At 48.5% G+C, this 19,047-nt stretch overlaps 1 protein-coding gene across 3 annotated transcripts in view; it reads right to left on the bottom strand.

Moving 5' to 3' along the window:
* Window positions 1-19,047, bottom strand: part of KCNS3 (potassium voltage-gated channel modifier subfamily S member 3) — a 98,318-nt gene that overhangs the window by 47,908 nt on the left and 31,363 nt on the right. The window contains exon 1 of one of the 3 annotated variants that reach the window (XR_013837013.1): window positions 2,551-2,622. The exons of 1 other annotated variant lie outside the window; for it this stretch is intronic. The gene's annotated coding sequence lies outside the window, so the exon portion shown is untranslated. Of the gene's footprint in view, window positions 1-1,805; window positions 2,018-2,550; window positions 2,623-19,047 lie in introns of those variants that run through there. One more of the 3 variants, XM_079969920.1, reaches the window with a different exon arrangement.

A 19,047-nucleotide genomic window follows, 5' to 3' on the forward strand; every position in this document is an offset into this window, starting at 1 on the left:
CTCCTGCCAACCTAGCAGTTCGAAAGCACATCAAAGTGCAAGTAGATAAATAGGTACTGCTCCGGTGGGAAGGTAAACAGTGTTTCCGTGCGCTGCTCTGGTTTGCCAGAAGCGGCTTAGTCATGCCGGCCACATGACCCAGAAGCTGTACACCAGCTTCCTCGGCCAGTAAAGCAAGATGAGCGCCGCAACCCCAGAGTCATCTGCGACTGGACCTAATAGTCAGGGGTCCCTTTACCTTTTAACACGTGTTACAGACAGGATCCATTCCAAAGGCCCGTCTGTAACGTGAAATGCCCACAACTCGAAGCGCAGTGTCTGCGCAGGTGCATGACGCAATTTGGAGCTTCTGTGTATGTGCGAGTGGTGAAACTCGGAAGTAACCCGTTCCGGTACTTCCGGGTTGCCGCAGGACGTAACGCGAAAAGACGTGACATGAAGCAGACGCAACACGAGGCATGACTGTATATTTTTTAGGAGGAAAGATTAAACAAGAGTGTTGTGAAGCCTGACCAAAAATAACCAAAGCCAAGTTAAATAGTTGCTTCCAAATATTTTTGTAATATCTGATGAAAAAACAAAAGAGAAGGGAGAACGCTGATCAGGTCACTAATGGGATAAGAAGGAGCCAGCTTCCACTGTCCCTTTAAAACACACTTAGGAAATTGAAAGGCATTTTAAAAAGACAATTAATGCACCTTGATTTTGAGAAATAAATCCATTTTGAGTGCAGTAATACCATTACCATCCAATGTACCATAGTACACTAATACTTCAAAGAAAATTAACCTAGACTACTATTAAAATCTGTATTCTGGAAAGATGGGGTGGATCTCTGCAGTATGGGCTTCCAGGTGACCATTGTTTTATTATTATTATTATTTCAGCATTTGTCATGATTTGTTTGCACAAAGTTTGGGGAGAGCTTAGACAAAGCCAGCTATTTATCAAGCATTCATCCCAATTTGTTTGCAAAGGAAGTTAGATGGCATTGTGTCAAAGCAAGCGTTTTTGAGTCCCTTTTCCAATCACGTTCCTTATCACAAATAGTCTGGGGTGTGTTTGTTCCTTTGGAGTGGGGGATGTGTTATACAAGAGGATCAACACAGCATTTAATTGCCCAACTTGAATTGAACAATATATTGATTGCATCTCATCCTAAAATAGCAGTAGCCTGGAAGCACCCACATTTTAAGGAACATCTCCCTTGCAGATGGCAAACCTTGAGTTGCAGGACTGCCAAGATCAGCAGAATGTGACCCGTGTTGAAACATAACTGTTTCTCCTGCTCCGGAAGGCATGACCTGAACCAATGGATTCAAGTTACAAGAAAGGAGATTGCAACTAAACATCAGAAAGAACTTTCTGACAGTAAGAGCTGTTCGACAGAGGAATGGACTCCCTCAGAAGGTGACAGACTCTCCTTCCTTGGTGGTTTTTAAGAAGAGCTTGATTGGCCATCTGCCATGGATGCTTGAACTGAGATTCCTGCATTGCAGAGGGTTGGAGTAGATGACCCATAGAGGACCCGACTCTGCAATTCTCTAAGTCTCAAAGAGTTTGTCATTCCCCTTACTAAGCACACAGAGACACAGAGTCCAATCTGATGCAGTTTCATGCTAAAAAAAACAAACACATTCCCTAGTAAAAGACCAAAATTACTACAGTACTTTAAAGTAGAAAACCAAGTTCTGTATCTGAGACATCCCCCATAGAATTACACAACATTCACATTTCAAAGAGAAAAAGTCACTCCATTTCAAAGGGGAGAAACGATTCCAAGTCAATCTCAGCAAAACACCCACCCTTAAAACACACACACAATCCATGAGGCTTCACTCTTCTGAAAGGACATGCACGGAGCATGAGAAGCTGAGCTAGAGCTCAGCCCTGGAAATCTGTTCGTCGGCTTCATGCGAGATACCCAGGCTGCAATCCTAACCACGTCTACTCAGAAGCAAGCCCCACTGAATTCAAACTGCAGGCTTAGCTAGTACTTGCACATTCCACCTGCAGCCTAGATGGCAAGGTCACCGCCTCTGAGCGTGTGCAGGGTGCCTTCCCTTCTCAAAAGAAGCACAGCTCGCCCTGACACAACCCCTAAACTGCAGGGCTGAGTTTCCACAACAGTGTCCCCTATGGGACCCTCTGGCGCTGCAAATAAGAAACGGAGCGGCGCTCTCAGTTTTACGCAAGGTGTGGGGGGGGGCGGGATGGTGCTCTACAAGTTTAATAAGTTAATAATAATAATAATAATAATAATAATAATAAGGTACGGGGGAGCCCGAAGAGAGTGGGGGGGCATTGTTCTTCCCAGTCCCTTTTACGTGAACTGAAAACTTGGGGGACGCAAAGACAGGCGGAGAGGATGTAGCGAAGTTTCTTTTGCGCGCACGAAGCAAAGGCTGGAGAGGCAAAGCGAGGCGACCCCAGGGAAAGTTTGCGGGGAAAAGGCGGACCCAAACGAAGGCAAATGGGAGCCGAAGGGGGCGGAGAAGAAGAGGGACCCCCCTCCCTGACCCTCTGCACCGCGATGGGGAGGGGAAATACCTGGCACTGGAAGCGTGGCGCGCGGGATAAGGGAGCTGCTCCGTGGAGCAGCTGTCGGCGCGCGTGGCGAGTCCCCAGGACGCAGCGCGGCTTTGGCAGGCGCTCGCCGGCAGCCCCGCAGCAGCGGCAGGAGGAGGAGACACAGAAGAAGGGCGGTCCTTCGGCCTCCCGGCTTCCCCCCCACCGTCTCCTGCAAGCCCCACATTGCGGGGAAGGAGGCGCGCACGGGATGCTCGCTGCGGGCGCCCGGACCGATGAGGAAGGCCACGCGAGATGCTTGCCCGGAGAGAGAGGGAGAGAAAGGGCAGAGGTGGCAAAAATGTAACGCGTCGCGCTGCGCATCGTGACGACGCAGGAGTCAAGTCCCACAGAAGTCCAGTGCTCCGAAGTTAAGCTGCATCCTGTACGTTTAGAGCACGAGACTTTCTCTCTCTCTCTCTTTTAAAGGAACTTTAGTTCCCCCCCCGCAATGCTACAATTCCCAGCACCCTTTAAAAAACTACAGTTTCCAGGATTCCTGGGGAGGGGGGAGGATAGGCTGTAGTTATTGCGCAGGATTTAGGGTTCCCCCACAGAAATTGATGAGCCAAGGGGGCCTTAAGTAATAACAGCAACTTATATTTATATGGGTACCTACTCAAAATGGAGGGGGGGGGAGAGATTTGGTGCTGGTTCAAGGCACCATATTACCAAAGTTGGCCCCTACAGCATAGGAGCCAATTCCTAGGGGCTGAGGTTCCCCCCCCCCATAAATTATTTGAGGGGGCCAAGCCCCCCCCCCCAAGTTGATGAGCATTGCCATCCATATTATGCATGTGTGGTGCATCTTGTGATTGATTATGTGGAGTGGGGCTCCCCCCCCCCATAATCTACTCAAGTTGGCCCCCCTGCCTTGTGCCCATTGTCATTCCTGACTAACAGTTGTGCTGAACTGGGTGTGTGGTTGGTGGAAGCTGGAGTCCCCATCATATTGCCTGGTGGAGGACCACAGATTTCACCCATCCCTACCTTAGGCCACGTTAAGGGACGCGGGTGGCGCTGTGGGTTAAACCACAGAGCCTAGGACTTGCCAATCAGAAGGTCGGCGGTTCGAATCCCCGCGACGGGGTGAGCTCCCGTTGCTCGGTCCCTGCTCCTGCCAACCTAGCAGTTCGAAAGCACATCAAAGTGTAAGTAGATAAATAGGTACCGCTCCGGCGGGAAGGCAAACAGCGTTTCCATGCGCTGCTCTGGTTCTCCAGAAGCGGCTTAGTCATGCTGGCCACATGACCCGGAAGCTATATGCCGGCTCCCTCGGCCAATAAACCAAGATGAGCGCCGCAACCCCAGAGTCGGCCACGACTGGACCTAATGGTCAGGGGTCCCTTTACCTTTACTTTACCTTTACCTTAGGCCATACTTCCTTCAACCTCTGGGGATGCTATTTTCCCCTGTGGCAATACCTATAGCCCACAATCGTGCTTTGGCAAGCTGGGGGAACCGCTCATTGGCAATGAAGGAGAGTGGGGGTAAGGCAGCAATGTGCCACTTGTCACTGAGCGGTTCCTTGGCTTGCCAAATCAAGATTATAGACTAGAGGCATCATCACAGGGGGAAATAGCTCTGGAAATTTACCTAGCAGTGCTTCAGGAGGATGGAAACCTGGAATCAATAATTCCGTGCAGGCAAGTGGTGCTGATCAGAGAGAGAGATGAGAGTCCTTGTGTATTGAGAGCGTTTAGTCACATTCCCACTCTGCTCTCATGAATAATGGAAACATTTCCTTCCCCCTTCTTTTGTATCTGGATGAGGGAGTGCACATAAAATGCCGAACTCTTCCAGACTCTCCACTTCCCTGGAGAAGATGCATTACCCAGTTCAGGCAGATGTCCTACAGATACACTTGTCTGAGTCCCTCTGAACTCTGTGGGGCTTGCTTTTGAGGAGACACATGTAAGCTGTCTTGTGGATGGGACAGCATTGTTGTTGTCAATTTGATTTATTATCCGTCCTTCACTATAAGGTCCCGGAGCAGGTCGCGACAACAATGCAGCAACTTACGCAACATCTCTGTAGTGTTTGCTCTGTCAACAAATGCATAAAGAGGCAGACGAGGAAGGCAAGTATATATGCCTATACGGCACAGCCAGCCTCAAAATTCCCAGCTTTGGGAATCGGCTACAGCGCCGCACCCCAGTTTTTCTAGACGAAGGGCCAAGCTAGGCATAACTGCTATTCCCACCTTTATCCCTTGCACATCTGTTTTTAAAACCATATTAAACAGTACCAATGGATGCTTTCCTCCCATTGCAAAAGGGACGTGTGAGGGCAAAAAAAGAGAAAAAAGTAAAGGACCCCTGGACGTTTAAGACCAGTCAAAGGCGACTATGCAGTTGCGGAGCTCATCTCGCTTCAGGCCGAGGGAGCCGGCATTTGTCCACAGACAGATTTCCAAGTTATGTGGCCAGCATGACAAAACCGTTTCTCGTGCAACGGAACATTGTGACAGAAGCCAGAGCACACAGAAATGTTGTTTACCTTCCCGCCGCAGCGGTACCTATTTATCTACTTGCACTGGCATGCTTTAGAACTGCTAGGTTGGCAGAAGCTGGGACAGAGCAACGGGAGTGCACCTGGTCATGGGGATTCGAACTGCTGACCTTCCGATCAGCAAGCCCAAGAGGCTCAGTGGTTTAGACCAAAGTGCCACCCACTTTAAAGCCCACCACCATGAGGTCTCAAATTTCAGCTGTGTTCTGTGCAGTGCCAACCCCTCACCTTCCACCTCAGAGTTGTGGTACTCTTGAGGCTCTGCACCTCATGCAGCCAAACTGGTCAGTCACACTCCCCTAAATCTGCCTTTGTCATATTCCAGATCAGGTCCTTCCTCTTATGCCATCTTTTTTCTTAACAATTATTTCAGTCACAGACCAGTTCCAGCCCACAGACAATATCAAGGAAGTCATAAAACACCATAGGGATAGATTTGTATTTGCAATTAGGTATAACAGGGACAATACAGATATAGCAACAGTTAAAAAATATATAAATTAAAACTTAGTCAGTAACATATAACCTAAAATTATCATTTAAAACTTTAATCATTATGATAGCACAGCTTGTTCCCTAAGTTTTATGGCAATCGCACAGAATTTGGCTACCCTTAACATGATCTCAGGGACGCAGGTGGCGCTGTGGGTTAAAGCCTCAGCGCCTAGGGCTTGCCGATCGAAAGGTCGGCGGTTCGAATCCCTGCGGCGGGGTGCGCTCCCGCTGCTCGGTCCCAGCGCCTGTCAACCTAGCAGTTCGAAAGCACCTCCGGGTGCAAGTAGATAAATAGGGACCGCTTACCAGCGGGAAGGTAAACGGCGTTTCCGTGTGCGGCTCTGGCTCGCCAGAGCAGCGATGTCATGCTGGCCACGTGACCCGGAAGTGTCTCCGGACAGCGCTGGCCCCTGGCCTCTTAAGTGAGATGGGCGCACAACCCCAGAGTCTGTCAAGACTGGCCCGTACAGGCAGGGGTACCTTTACCTTTACCTTTAACATGATCTCAGGATCCTTGTCCTCTAACAGGGATTTTAGACATTGAAGTTTTTTCTTAACAATAACAACAACAGCATCAACAATAATTTATTGTTTATATGCCACCCATGTGACTAGATTGCACTCTGGTCAGCTCCCAACAAATTAATCACATTAAGCACAGTAAAACATCAAACATTAAAAACTTCCCTATACTGCTGTAAGAAAATAAAGTAGATTAGCTAAGATGTATAAATCCAAATCAGATACGTGTAAGGAAACTGAAGGAACACTTTTTCACATGTGGTGGGCATGCAAAAAAGTTAAAGGATATTGAGAAATGATTTACAATGAGATGAAAAAAAATGTTTAAATCAACTATTCCCCTCCCCCCCCCAAAAAAAAACCCCAGAGGCATTCTTTTCAGGAATGGTTCAGACAGAGGTACCCAGGAGTAGAAATATATATATATATCAATGCGACAACAGCAGCTTGGATCCTGTTAGCCCCAAAATGGAAAGTGGGTGAGGACACTAATAAGGAGGATGGGCAACTTAAGACATTATAAAACGCACAACTTCCAGGGTTAACAAGCAGATTTAGAGAGCAAGAAGAACGTATATTTAAAGAGGAGTGGAATTTTGTTGTTGAATATATAGAAAATAATCGTACACAGACGAAAACGCCAACAGCATTAAGGTAAATTCAACAGCACAACATATTTAAAAGGGATATTAAAACTGGGGGGGATTGAATTAAATGGATATACAAGAATATGCAGGAATTGTGGTAAAAATAAAGGAGCCTTGAAAGGGGAAGGAGGGAAGTCGTTGAATGCATTGGTATACTGAAAGATTTTAAATTGCGGAAATGGGTATTTGAAAATTTTTTCATAAAAATCATTTACAATAAAGGAGGAAATATCCACACAGTCATTAAAGGAGCTTTAAGGCTCTTTTCTTAACCCCTAATTCCCATCCCGGATGGGCAAAACCAGAGCAACAGTCCCTTTAGCAATAATCGACACAGGCTGGACGTGGCTCCTTTAGATCATCTTTGCTATCTTGTGTGTTTACGACGCACAAGTTTGTTTTAGACAGACGGATCCCGCTTTCCTATGATAAAAATCAAGTCCACATGCAAGGAAACTTATGCAGCACAACAGCATTAAGAGCAAACCTAACAATCAAACCGACCTCCGTAAAATGGCATCATAAACAATAGCACCATGATGGAGAAAGAAAGCGGGGCCAAACCACAAAACGCTTTAATGTTCTACAATAATTAAAACGAAAAGTCCTGGGACTTGGTCCCAACGTGAAGCACTCCTGCTGTTGGGCAAAGACGCAATTCCTTGCAGCCATTCAATGCACAGGCAGAAAACATCTGAGGAGTTGTCATATTGCAGTGGGGGCTTTCTAGGGTTGCCACATGTCCTGTATAATAATAATAATAATAATAATAATAATAATAATAATAATAATAATTGTTATTATTTATTACTTATACCCCACCCACCTGGCCGGGCCTCCCCAGCCACTCTAGTCAGCTCCCAACAGAATATTAAAAACACAATAAAACATCAAACATTAAAAACTTCCCTAAACAGGGCTGCCTTCAGGTGTTTTCTAAAAGTCAGGTAGTTGTTTATTTCCTTGACATCTGATGGGAGGACGTTCCACAGGGTGGGCACCACTACCGAGAAGGCCCTCTGCCTGGTTCCCTGTAGCTTCACTTCTCGCAGTGAGGGAACTGCCAGAAGGCCCTCGGAGCTGGACCTCAGCGTCCAGACAGAACAATGGGGGTGGAGACGCTACTTCAGGTATACTGGGCCAAGGCTGTTTAGGGCTTTAAAGGTCAGCACCAACACTTTGAACTGTACTTGGAAACGTACTGGGAGCCAATGTAGGTCTTTCAGGACTGGTGTTGTATGGTCTCGGCGGCCGCTCCCAGTCACCAGTCTAGCTGCTGCATTCTGGATAAGTTGTAGTTTCCAGGTCACCTTGAAAGGTAGCCCCACGTAGAGCACATTGCAGTAGTCCAAGCGGGAGATAACCAGAGCATGCACCACTCTGGCAAGACAGTCTGAGGGCAGGTAGGGTCTCAGCCTGCATACCAGGTGGAGCTAGTAAACAGCTGCCCTGGACACAGAATTGACCTGCACCTCCATGGACAGCTGTGAGTCCAAAATGACTCCCAGTTTGAACACCTGGTCCTTCAGGGGCACAGTTACCCCATACAGGGTTGTCCTTTATTTCAGTGTAAAATATCCAGTAGGAGAGAGCAAGAAGGAATTGAGAGTGAGCCTCCTGGGGGCAGTGGGAATAGCACTGGAGCGATCCCAAAGAAACCAGAGTTCGCAGGATTCCTTGGGAGAAAGTTTAAATCATGGGTCGGCAAACTAAGGCTCGTGGGCCGGATCTGCCATGATTGCCTTCCAAATCTGACCCACGGACGGTCTGGGAATCGCCGCGTGGATCGCCAGCACGCTCGTTCTTTCCCTCTCTGTCCCTCTCCCTCACGCGGCGGCGCTGCCTCCTCCCTTCCTCCTCCTGGCTTCTCCCCACCCTGCCTAGAGGAGGAAGGGAGCTGGGCTTTGTTGGTGCTAGCTCCACTCCGGCGCCCTTTCGCTCTCTGCTCATTTTCCCTCCTCCTCCACCACCGCCAACCCCTGCTGCTCGCAAGACACAGAAGCCGCAGTTGGCTGAGGAGGAAGAGAAGTTTGGATTTGATATCCCGCTTTATCACTACCCGAAGGAGTCTCAAAGCGGCTAACATTCTCCTTTCCCTTCCTCCTCCACAACAAACACTCTGTGAGGTGAGTGGGGCTGAAAGACTTCAGAGAAGTGTGACTAGCCCCAGGTCACCCAGCAGCTGCATGTGAAGGAGCGGAGACGCGAACCTGGTTCCCCGGATTATGAGTCCACCGCTCTTAACCACTACACCACACTGGCTGAGCGCCCGAGCAGCCGCCATTTAAAGCAGCCCCTTTCCGGAGCCCTTTCGCGTGCCGCTCATCGTCCCTTGCTCATTCCTCCCCCCCCCCCAAAAAAAATAAGAAATATAGTCCAGCCCCCCACAAGGTCTGAGGGACAGTGGACCGGTCCCCTGCTGAAAAAGTTTGAAAACCCCTGGTTTAAATGTATGGCACGGATGTGATCAGGAGGGCCAGAATATGCCACAACAAGACAAACCACCTCTCCTTGTGAGCCCATTTCATGAGTAAGCAGTTCGTTGAGCACTGAAGCAGCATTGCTTAATCAGAAAATAATAATAATAATAATTGATGCGGCTCGTTCTTAGCCCAGAAGAGTTTTGAAGTGCAGAAGGCATTCAAGGGAAGAAGGAAAAAAATCAATCTTCCTCGTATTTGTACTGCTTTTTTCCCTGGAAGGTATTGGTGCTGTAATAAGTTCTGTTCTCTAAAGAGACCTCGGCGGAATTGAGAACAGACTTCTTTGTAACAATACAGGATTCACTGACATCTCGCAACTGTTGTAAGAGTAGCTTTGGGAATCGTGCGGTCGTGCTCGGAATATGTTCGGGATGCACGGCGAGCTTTAAGTGCTGTGTCAGCAGTTCCGGGACTGGTTAGGAACTGTTGCGATATTCATATAAAACAACACTGGAAATAGAACACTTAGATTGATCTCATGAGGCATGCACAGTGCTGTTTAGGAGCAAGCCTCCTTTGCTTAAAAAAAATATGTTGGCCTTCCACTTACCGTATTTTTCGCCCTATAGGACGCACCTTTTCCCCTCCAAAAATGAAGGGGAAATCTGTGTGCGTCCTATGGGGTGAATACAGGCTTTATCTGACGCTTGGAGAGCGAGAGGGGTCGGTGCGCACTGACCCCTCTCGCTCTCCAGGCTTCAGGAAGCTATCAGCAAGCCTGGGGAGCCCACGGGAGTTCCCGCAGGGCTCCCCAGGTTGCGGATAGCAGCCTGCCGCCCCACGCGCGGGGCACCCTGAAGCAGAGCGCCCCGCGCGCCGGGCAGACATCCGCAGCGCCCCGCGCGCCGGGCAGACATTGGCCAGCCCCACAAGCTTGGGGGACAGTGGGGAGGCGCAGCGCCGCCATCCCACTGTTCCCCAACCTGGTTTGGGGGGGGGGAAATGAAGGAAAAAATTTTTTCCTTTATTTCCCCCCCAAAAAACTAGGTGCGTCCTATGGGACAAAAAATACGGTACTTAAACTCTGCAGCTGTGTATTGTACTTAGTTATAACTCGCACTGTAAAGATCAAGTATCTGTATTAGACATGGGGAGTTGGGCAATGCTAATGATTCACAATTATTATTATTATTATTATTATTATTATTATTATTATTATTATTAGAATTTATCTACTGCCCTACACCCGGAGGTCTCAGGGCTGTACACAGAATAGAATCAGAATATAAAGCCACAAAATATATAATCAAAGTAAAAACAACAATCCGATAACCCCTGCCCAACACATTTTAGAAGGGCATAGGACGTCTATCAAATCAATTTTGATTGAAGGGGAGGAAGATAATGCAAAATATTACCCTCTCCAGAGGGCATGCCTAATGCTCCCATGGTGAGCTTTCAAGTGACTCTTGTGTCACTAGCCTAAAAAGAACGCCCTTTTCCAAGGCGTGACATCTTATTAGTTTTCCTTTTCTTAAAGTGTAAGCAGAATCCATAGTCACTTCCCTTCACTGTTACAAAAAAGTGGGTGGAGTCATAAAGATGCCCAGAAGGGCTGGCTGAAGCCTTTAAATTATTCCCGATCTTAATCTTTTAAATGTTCCCTAAGGCTCTCATGGAGCGTTACCAGCACAGAACGCAGATGCTGATGAGAAAGTCTACTTACATCTCCATCCACTTTCTCTCTCACTCACTGAATGATCAAACCAAAGGAGATCGCTATGCCTGTAGAGCCCTAGTGACCAAGGAGCCAGCAGAGGGAGGTGTCACAATGAAGGGCGTGTCACAAGGACCTCCGCAACCTAGCAACCACCAGCAGTCAACTGACACTACTCTCAACTGACACTACTAAGTTTGCTTATATGGCTTGTAATCCATGTTCAGCTTTTTACAAGTATGTAAAATGAAATTTATTCCTTTATAGTCAGGCTTCCGTTGTTCCTGCACCTACTTAGCATTAGCTATCTAATCTACCTCTCTGCCTCTTTGGTCCTATATTGTTGAACAATGGAAAACCAGAAATCACCCCTTGCGTGTTTATTCATTTTAGTACCCTCCTTCATCAGCAGGTCCCAGGGCAAGTTAAAGGTAAAGGTAAAGGGACCCCTGACCATTAGGTCCAGTCGTGACCGACTCTGCTGCCTTGTGGGACATCTTCAGGAGAAGGAAAAGCTAAGGAGCAAGCCCCACCGAATCTGGAGTCCCTAAGATGATTGTATGCCTCCTTCTGACAACTCCTGCCACAAAGCTGGTGCCAAATGTCCTGCTCTGCTTTCCTTTGGACCACATCAGTGAAATGGAGATGGTGGTCTTGTTGCTTGGACTTTCATATACAATGGCCAGGCTTGTGCCCTGGGCAGGTCACTTTGGCGCTACTAATGTAAGGTTAAAGGTAAAGGTAAAGGGACCCCTGACCATTAGGTCCAGTCGTGACCGACTCTGGGGTTGCGGTGCTCATCTTGCTTTATTGGCTGAGAGAGCTGGCGTACAGCTTCCAGGTCATGTGTGGCCAGCATGACTAAGCCGCTTCTGGAGAACCAGAGCAGCACACAGAAACGCCATTTACCTTCCTGCCCGAGCGGTACCTATTTATCTATTTGCACTTTGACGTGCTTTCGAACTGCTAGGTTGGCAGGAGCAGGGACCGAGCAACGGGAGCTCCCCCCATCGAGGGGATTTGAACCGCCGACCTTCTGATCAGCAAGTCCTAGCCTCTGTGGTTTAACCCACAGCTTTACCAGATGTTTTTCAAAGAATCGGGGGACTTTGAGGTCTCTTCCAAGTCTTACGGTTCTAGGACTTCAACAAAAACTTTTCCTCTGCACTTCTCCCATTTATTTGGGGATATATATATATATATATATATATATATATATATATATATATATATTCTCACGACATACATCATTACTGCAACAGCCGGAGCACATCAGCAGAGACAAATTAGCTGAACGTAAGCAGCACTTTGATGAATAAAGTGACTGAGTGGCAATTAAGTCGAAAAACACACGGAGCCCATTAAGACAACATGCATACCTATTGCCAATAAGCATCCCTTCTGTTCGGCCTGAGCGGCAATCTTTGAGCGATTTTGCAGCCGTCTAATTTCTTTTGTCTAGTCATCACCGGCTTCGTTGGCTGGGAAGTATTAGGAAGTCTTCACGCCACATTTGGCGGCGTCTCATTATGGCGCATTGTAAACCAATCCGCAGAAAACGAAGGCTGAATCTCGCCGGTGATTGGGGTGGTTGTTTTCTCCCTCGCTCGTCTGTTCCTTGTGATTTAAGTGCACCGTTGTAAAATTCCGCCTGGCGTCATTGCTTTTGTCGCCGTAAAGTTGCTTATTGCCCCATTGTAGAAGATGGCTCATGATCCTGGCCAAGAACGAACAGGCCTATAAAGTCCTTGACGCAATGGTTTCGTATCCAGGTGGTTGTCGTTGAAAACGGAGACAACTGCCGTGCCTGCTCCCCACACACCATTGTCTGAGAGGCTCCTTCTTTGCTTTCACACTCCCTCCCAGCCCCCTAGAGCAGGGGGTGGGGGGGTGGGGGAGAACTGTTTGAGCATGCTAGGCCAATATAATAATCTATGGCAGCCCCATGAGCCACGTTTGACAGGTGGCAGGCATGCCAAGTCCAGGGCGTCTGCAGCCTTCCCGGGATTGCCCACTGGCAACTTCAACTTGCAGAGGAGGGGGAGATCCAGCGTGACACAGTGGTTAGAGTGTCGGACTAGGACCTGGGAGACCAAAGTTCGAATCCCTACACCTCCATGAAGCTCACTGGGTGACCTTGGGCCAGCTGCTGCCTCTCATCCTAACCTACCTCACAGGGTTGGTGTAAGGGTTAAAAAGGAGGGAATAACCATCTACTATTGCTTATTCATTGATTTAATTTGCACATTCGGGGGGAAATGGTGGAGTATAAATGTAATAAATGACGGAATAAATAAATAAGCTGGATTGCTGGGATAGCTCAGTTGGTAGACTCTGAATCTCAGGGTTGTGGATTTGAGCACCACATTAGGGAAAATATTCCTGCCTTGCAGGGGGTTGGACTAGATGACCCTCGTGGTCCCCTCCAACTCTACAATTCTGTGAATCTATGATACAGGGGTCCATGAACTCAGAAGTTTGGGAAACCCTGCATTATAGGAGATGATAGATAGATAGATAGATAGATAGATAGATAGATAGATAGATAGATAATGATGGGGTATAAGGGTTAATTGAACAAATGAAAATGGCTTAACCTTGGTCTCTCTAGTCACATTATCACCTAAAGTCTCAGGCAAATAGATATTTCCCAGCCCTCATAGGCTAGATAAAGGTAAGGTAAAGGACCCCTGGATAGGGGACGCAGGTGGCGCTGTGGGTTAAAGCCTCAGCACCTAGGGCTTGCCGATCGAAAGGTCGGCGGTTCGAATCCCTGCGGCGGGGTGCGCTCCCGCTGCTCGGTCCCAGCGCCTGCCAACCTAGCAGTTCGAAAGCACCTCCGGGTGCAAGTAGATAAATAGGGACCGCTTACCAGCGGGAAGGTAAACGGCGTTTCCGTGTGCGGCTCTGGCTCTGGCTCTGGCCAGAGCAGCGATGTCACGCTGGCCACGTGACCCGGAAGTGTCTGCGGACAGCGCTGGCCCCCGGCCTCTTAAGTGAGATGGGCGCACAACCCCAGAGTCTGTCAAGACTGGCCCGTACGGGCAGGGGTACCTTTACCTTTACCTTTAAAGGACCCCTGGATAGTTAAGTCCAGTCAAAGGTGACTATGGGGTTGCGGCGCTCATCTTGCTTTCAGGCTGAGGGAGCCGCTGTTTGTCCACAGGCAGCTTTTCAGGTCATGTGGCCAGCATGACTCAACCGCTACTAGTGCAACGGAACACAGTGACAGAAGCCAGAGCGCATGGAAATGCTGTTGTATCTTTCCGCTGCAGCAGCACGTATTTATCTACTTGCGCTAGCACAGGGGTCAGCAAACTTTTTCAGCAGGGAGCCGGTCCACTGTCCCTCAAACCATGTGGTGGGCCGGACTATATTTCCTATGCCCCACAAATAACCCAGAGGTGCATTTTAAATAAAAGGACACATTCTACTCATGTAAAAATCCGCTGATTCCTGGACCGTCCGCGGGCCAGATAGAGAAGACGATTGGGCCGGATCCGGCCCCCGGGCCTTAGTTTGCCTACCCATGCACTAGCATGCTTTCGAACTGCTAGGTTGGCAGGAGCTGGGACAGAGCAACGGGAGCTCACTCCGTTGCGGGAATTTGAACCACCGACCTTCTGATCGGCGAACCCAACAGGCTCAGTGGTTTAGACCATAGCGGTTTAGACCACATAGCATCCAAATCGGCTATGTACATATTGCTGGCTTGAAATGCTGCAAGCTTTTCTCTCTGCTGTCTCCAACTCCCATTTGCATTTTACTGTCCACACCAGAGAGGGGCTGGGCATGTCCTCCCCTGACTTGCGTTTTGTTTCCCTTCACCTGAGCTTGCCCAACTCCCGTTCTCGAAGCTGCCCTCTGCGCGTGAACTGGAGCTTAACTGCAATGCGGATGCACCTTAAGTTTCCCATTCAGACTAAGCCCACGAGATGAGCTCTGTGCAGGACCACAGCCACCCACGCCCAACCGACCCCTGGGACTCGAAAGAAGGATGTGGAAATTAAAACAATTCATTACATTCCAAACGGACGGCGCAGTCATCAATAAATAAATGCCTCGGGTGCAATCGTCGATATGGATCCGTTGAACTATTCAATAATTAAATGTAAACTGTCTGAAGAGAATTATTAATTATTTTCATGTATTATTCAGCTGGCATCGCTTCTGAGACAGTGATAGTCTGGAGGGGTGTCCCAAGAACCAGGGGGGATGAAGTTCAACCCAGAGAGAAAATGAGAGATGCATTGCTAAAGCAGAATCAGCCGTCATAAAGCAAGCTCTGTCTGGGATGCTTGGCTTGGTAGGGAAGGGGATTCGTATAAAAGCAAACAACGGGAGATTCCTCTCTATAGCAGCGCTAGAGGCACTAATTTCAAGAGATTTTGTGCTCTCTCTGGTGGGCATCCTTGGAAATGCAACCCAGCACCTCCAGTAATGTAAAATCACCTGATTCTCCTCACATTATGTCAAATGAGGCACAACAAAACAACAACCACCGATTACAAAAGCAACCAATATAGTTAATTTTGGATTTGTTTGGGGTTTTTGTTTGTTTGTTTTTGTGTGTGTTTCTGGTTAAGGTTTCTCCTGGAGGAAAGTCTTTACATTGGCAAGCGGTTAAAGGAAATTTTCAAATGAATACAGTGGTACCTCGGTTCTTGAACATCTCCATTGCTGAAGCTTTCGGAACCCAAACACCAAAAACCCGGAAGTAAATGCTTCCGTTTTTGAACATGTCTCAAAAGTCGAACAGCTTCCGCAGTGTGATTTTCCATTTTTCCAACTGAACTTGCAGCCAGCCCTTTGCACCTCGGTTTTCAAACGTTTCAGAAGTCGAATGGTCCTCCAGAATGGATTACGTTTGAGAACTGAAGTACCACTGAAGACAGCTGCAGGGGGTTAGACTAGATTACCCTTGGGGCCCCTTCCAACTCTAGAATAACTCTACAACTTTGTGGTCCTAGGGTCAAATGCACTCTTTTCCTTCACATGAGCATTTCAGAAAGGAGAAAAGGTGGGATTGCTCAACCATTTCAGCAAATCGCACGTGACCAAGACCTACAAAATGTCGCAGCGTGTGGATTGCTACTGTTCAGGCTGCCAGCCAGTCAGCCTTGCCGTTCTCCAGAATATTCCATATCATTTCACAGACACACCGAATTTCTGTTCCTCATCCTGGAATCCAGACATTCTATCTCACCTACTCACCCCATCAGCATTCTGCATCCACTCAGCAGACTGAGATTGCTTTGGGCCCTGGAGGGCTTTTTGTGAGATGTAACATAAGCAGTCAAGTACAATGCTTCCTGTTTGCCCAGACTGGACACACAGGGGGATGTTACTCCAGCCAGGAGGACTTCCTGTCACTCCTGGCCTGGAGCATCCTCCCCCTGCATGTGACCAGGTAGATGGGCGTGACCCTGTGAGACCCTTGTAAAAGGGCCAGTCACACAGTCATCTTCCCTTGCTCTTCTTTTCTTTTGCTGCTCTCTTCTATTACTGATGCATTTGCTGTGTGCTGGCTCTCGGTCAGCAGCACATGGGCTCATCCCTCACAAAAGGATGAATTCACACCTTTCCCTGTATCTGTAACTACAAGCTAAAGCCTGCCTTCAGGATCATACTGTGAACTGAATGTAAGTAAATTTCTTACTACTTTTAAGAAAAGACTGTTGTGTCTTTATTCTTTTTAAGAGGGAACAATGGGGATTTACCAGGAATAATCCAATCTGGACAAGCCAGACTGGATTGTTTAACCAAAGCCAGTGTGGTGTAGTGGTTAAGAGCGGTAGTCTCGTAATCTGGTGAACTGGGTTCGCATCTCCGCTCCTCCACATGCAGCTGCTGGGTGACCTGGGGCTAGTCACACTTCTCTGATGTCTCTCAGCCCCACTTACCTCACAGAGTGTTTGTTGTGGGGGAGGAAGGGAAAGGAGATTGTTAGCCGCTTTGAGACTCCTTAGGGTAGTGATAAAGCGGGATATCAAATCCAAATTCTTCTTCTTCTAAAGAGATTCAGTTGAGTCTACCAACTAGCTTCCTGCAATATATTGGGGTACAGTGGTGCCCCGCAAGACGAACGCCTCGCAAGACGGAAAACCCGCAGGACGAAAGGGATTTCCGTTTTGGAGGCGCTTCGCAAAACGAATTTCCCTATGGGCTTGCTTCGCAAGACGAAAATGTCTTGCGAGTTCCTGCGGGTTTTTCCCTCTTTTTTCCCCCCTTTTCCTAAGCCACTAAGCCGCTTATCAGCTGATCCGCTGATAAGCCGCTTAACAGATGATCGCTAAAAGCCACTAAACCGCTAATAGTGCTAATCCGCTAAGCTGTCAATGGGCTTGCTTCGCAAGACGAAAAAACCGCTATACGAAGAGCCTCACGGAACGGATTAATTTCGTCTTGCGAGGCACCACTGTATGTACTCTGCTACTGACTCTCTAGCATGAGTGAGGAAAGATAATATTTAATCCATCTATCCTCCCCTACTATCCACAACACCCCCACACTTTTCTCCCCCTAGGACTAGGTCATGCATCCAAAGCATATACCTTCCCCCAAAGAATCATGGGAACTGTAGTTCACCTCCCACAGAACTACAATTCCCAGCACCCTTAACCAACTGCCCTTCCCAGGATTCTTTGGGGGAAAGCCATGTGGTTCAGATGTGCTTTGAACAGATGGTGTGGCCGAGACCCTAATGATTTCCTGTACTTTGCCTTTCTCCTAGCCTGCTGACAGATAGCATTACCCCCTTGTGGATAGGTAAAAAAGTAAAGGATCCCTGGAAGGTTAAGTCCAGTCAAACTTGACGATGGGGTGCGGTGCTCATCTCCACTTTCAGGCCAAGGGAGCAGACAGCTTTCTGGGTCATGTGGCCAGCATGACTAAACCACTTCTGGCGCAACGGGACACCATGATGGAAACCAGAGCCCATGGAAATGCCGTTTACCTTCCCGCCACAGCGGTACCTATTTATCTACTTGAACTGGTATGCTTTTGAACTGCTCGGTTGGCAGGAGCTGGGACAGAGCTCCCCCCGTCGCAGGGATTTGAACTGCTGACGTTCTGATCGGCAAGCCCAAGAGGCTCAGTGGTTTAGACCGCAGCGCCACCTGCGTCTCTGCCCCCCTTGTGGATAGTGTTGTTTTGGCTACATAAGACTAGGCGCTCAGAACACAGAGTTTGCTGTTAGTATGCATTCTAAATTTAAGTTAGGTATCAGCGCCAAAAGCGATATTTCTAATATATAGCCAACATTAAAGTGCAAAAAGGCTGTGCATTATTAACAGTGTTTGAGAAGAAGGGGTTATTTCTCTGTACAGCAATTGCTGATAACCTAAGGAAGAACCACATGCTTTAAACATACCTCCATGCCATTTAAAAGATGCTCATTCCGTGTAAATATTTCTTGAGTTGAGACAATAAGGGACAATTACATTTCTGTGCCCATATAGGTAAAGGTAAAGGTACCCCTGCCCGTACGGGCCAGTCTTGACAGACTCTGGGGTTGTGCGCCCATCTCACTTAAGAGGCCAGGGGCCAGCGCTGTCCGGAGACACTTCCGGGTCACGTGGCCAGCGTGACATCGCTGCTCTGGCGAGCCAGAGCCGCACACGGAAACGCCGTTTACCTTCCCGCTGGTAAGCGGTCCCTATTTATCTACTTGCACCCGGAGGTGCTTTCGAACTGCTAGGTTGGCAGGCGCTGGGACCGAGCAGCGGGAGCGCACCCCGCCGCAGGGATTCGAACCACCGACCTTTCGATCGGCAAGTCCTAGGCGCTGAGGCTTTAACCCACAGCGCCACCTGCGTGCCCATATACTGACATGTAAAAAAAAAAAAAAAAGATTTGGTGGTGGAGGAACAAGTGATCCGATTTGGGTTAAAGCCTCAGCGCCTAGGACTTGCCGATCGAAAGGTCGGCGGTTCGAATCCCTGCGGCGGGGTGCGCTCCCGCTGCTCGGTCCCAGCGCCTGCCAACCTAGCAGTTCGAAAGCACCTCCGGGTGCAAGTAGATAAATAGGGACCGCTTACCAGCGGGAAGGTAAACGGCGTTCCGTGTGCGGCTCTGGCTCGCCAGAGCAGCGATGTCACGCTGGCCACGTGACCCGGAAGTGTCTCCGGACAGCGCTGGCCCCTGGCCTCTTAAGTGAGATGGG

Source organism: Podarcis cretensis (genome assembly GCF_951804945.1).
Source record: "Podarcis cretensis genome assembly, chromosome: 3".
NCBI lineage: Eukaryota > Metazoa > Chordata > Lepidosauria > Squamata > Lacertidae > Podarcis > Podarcis cretensis.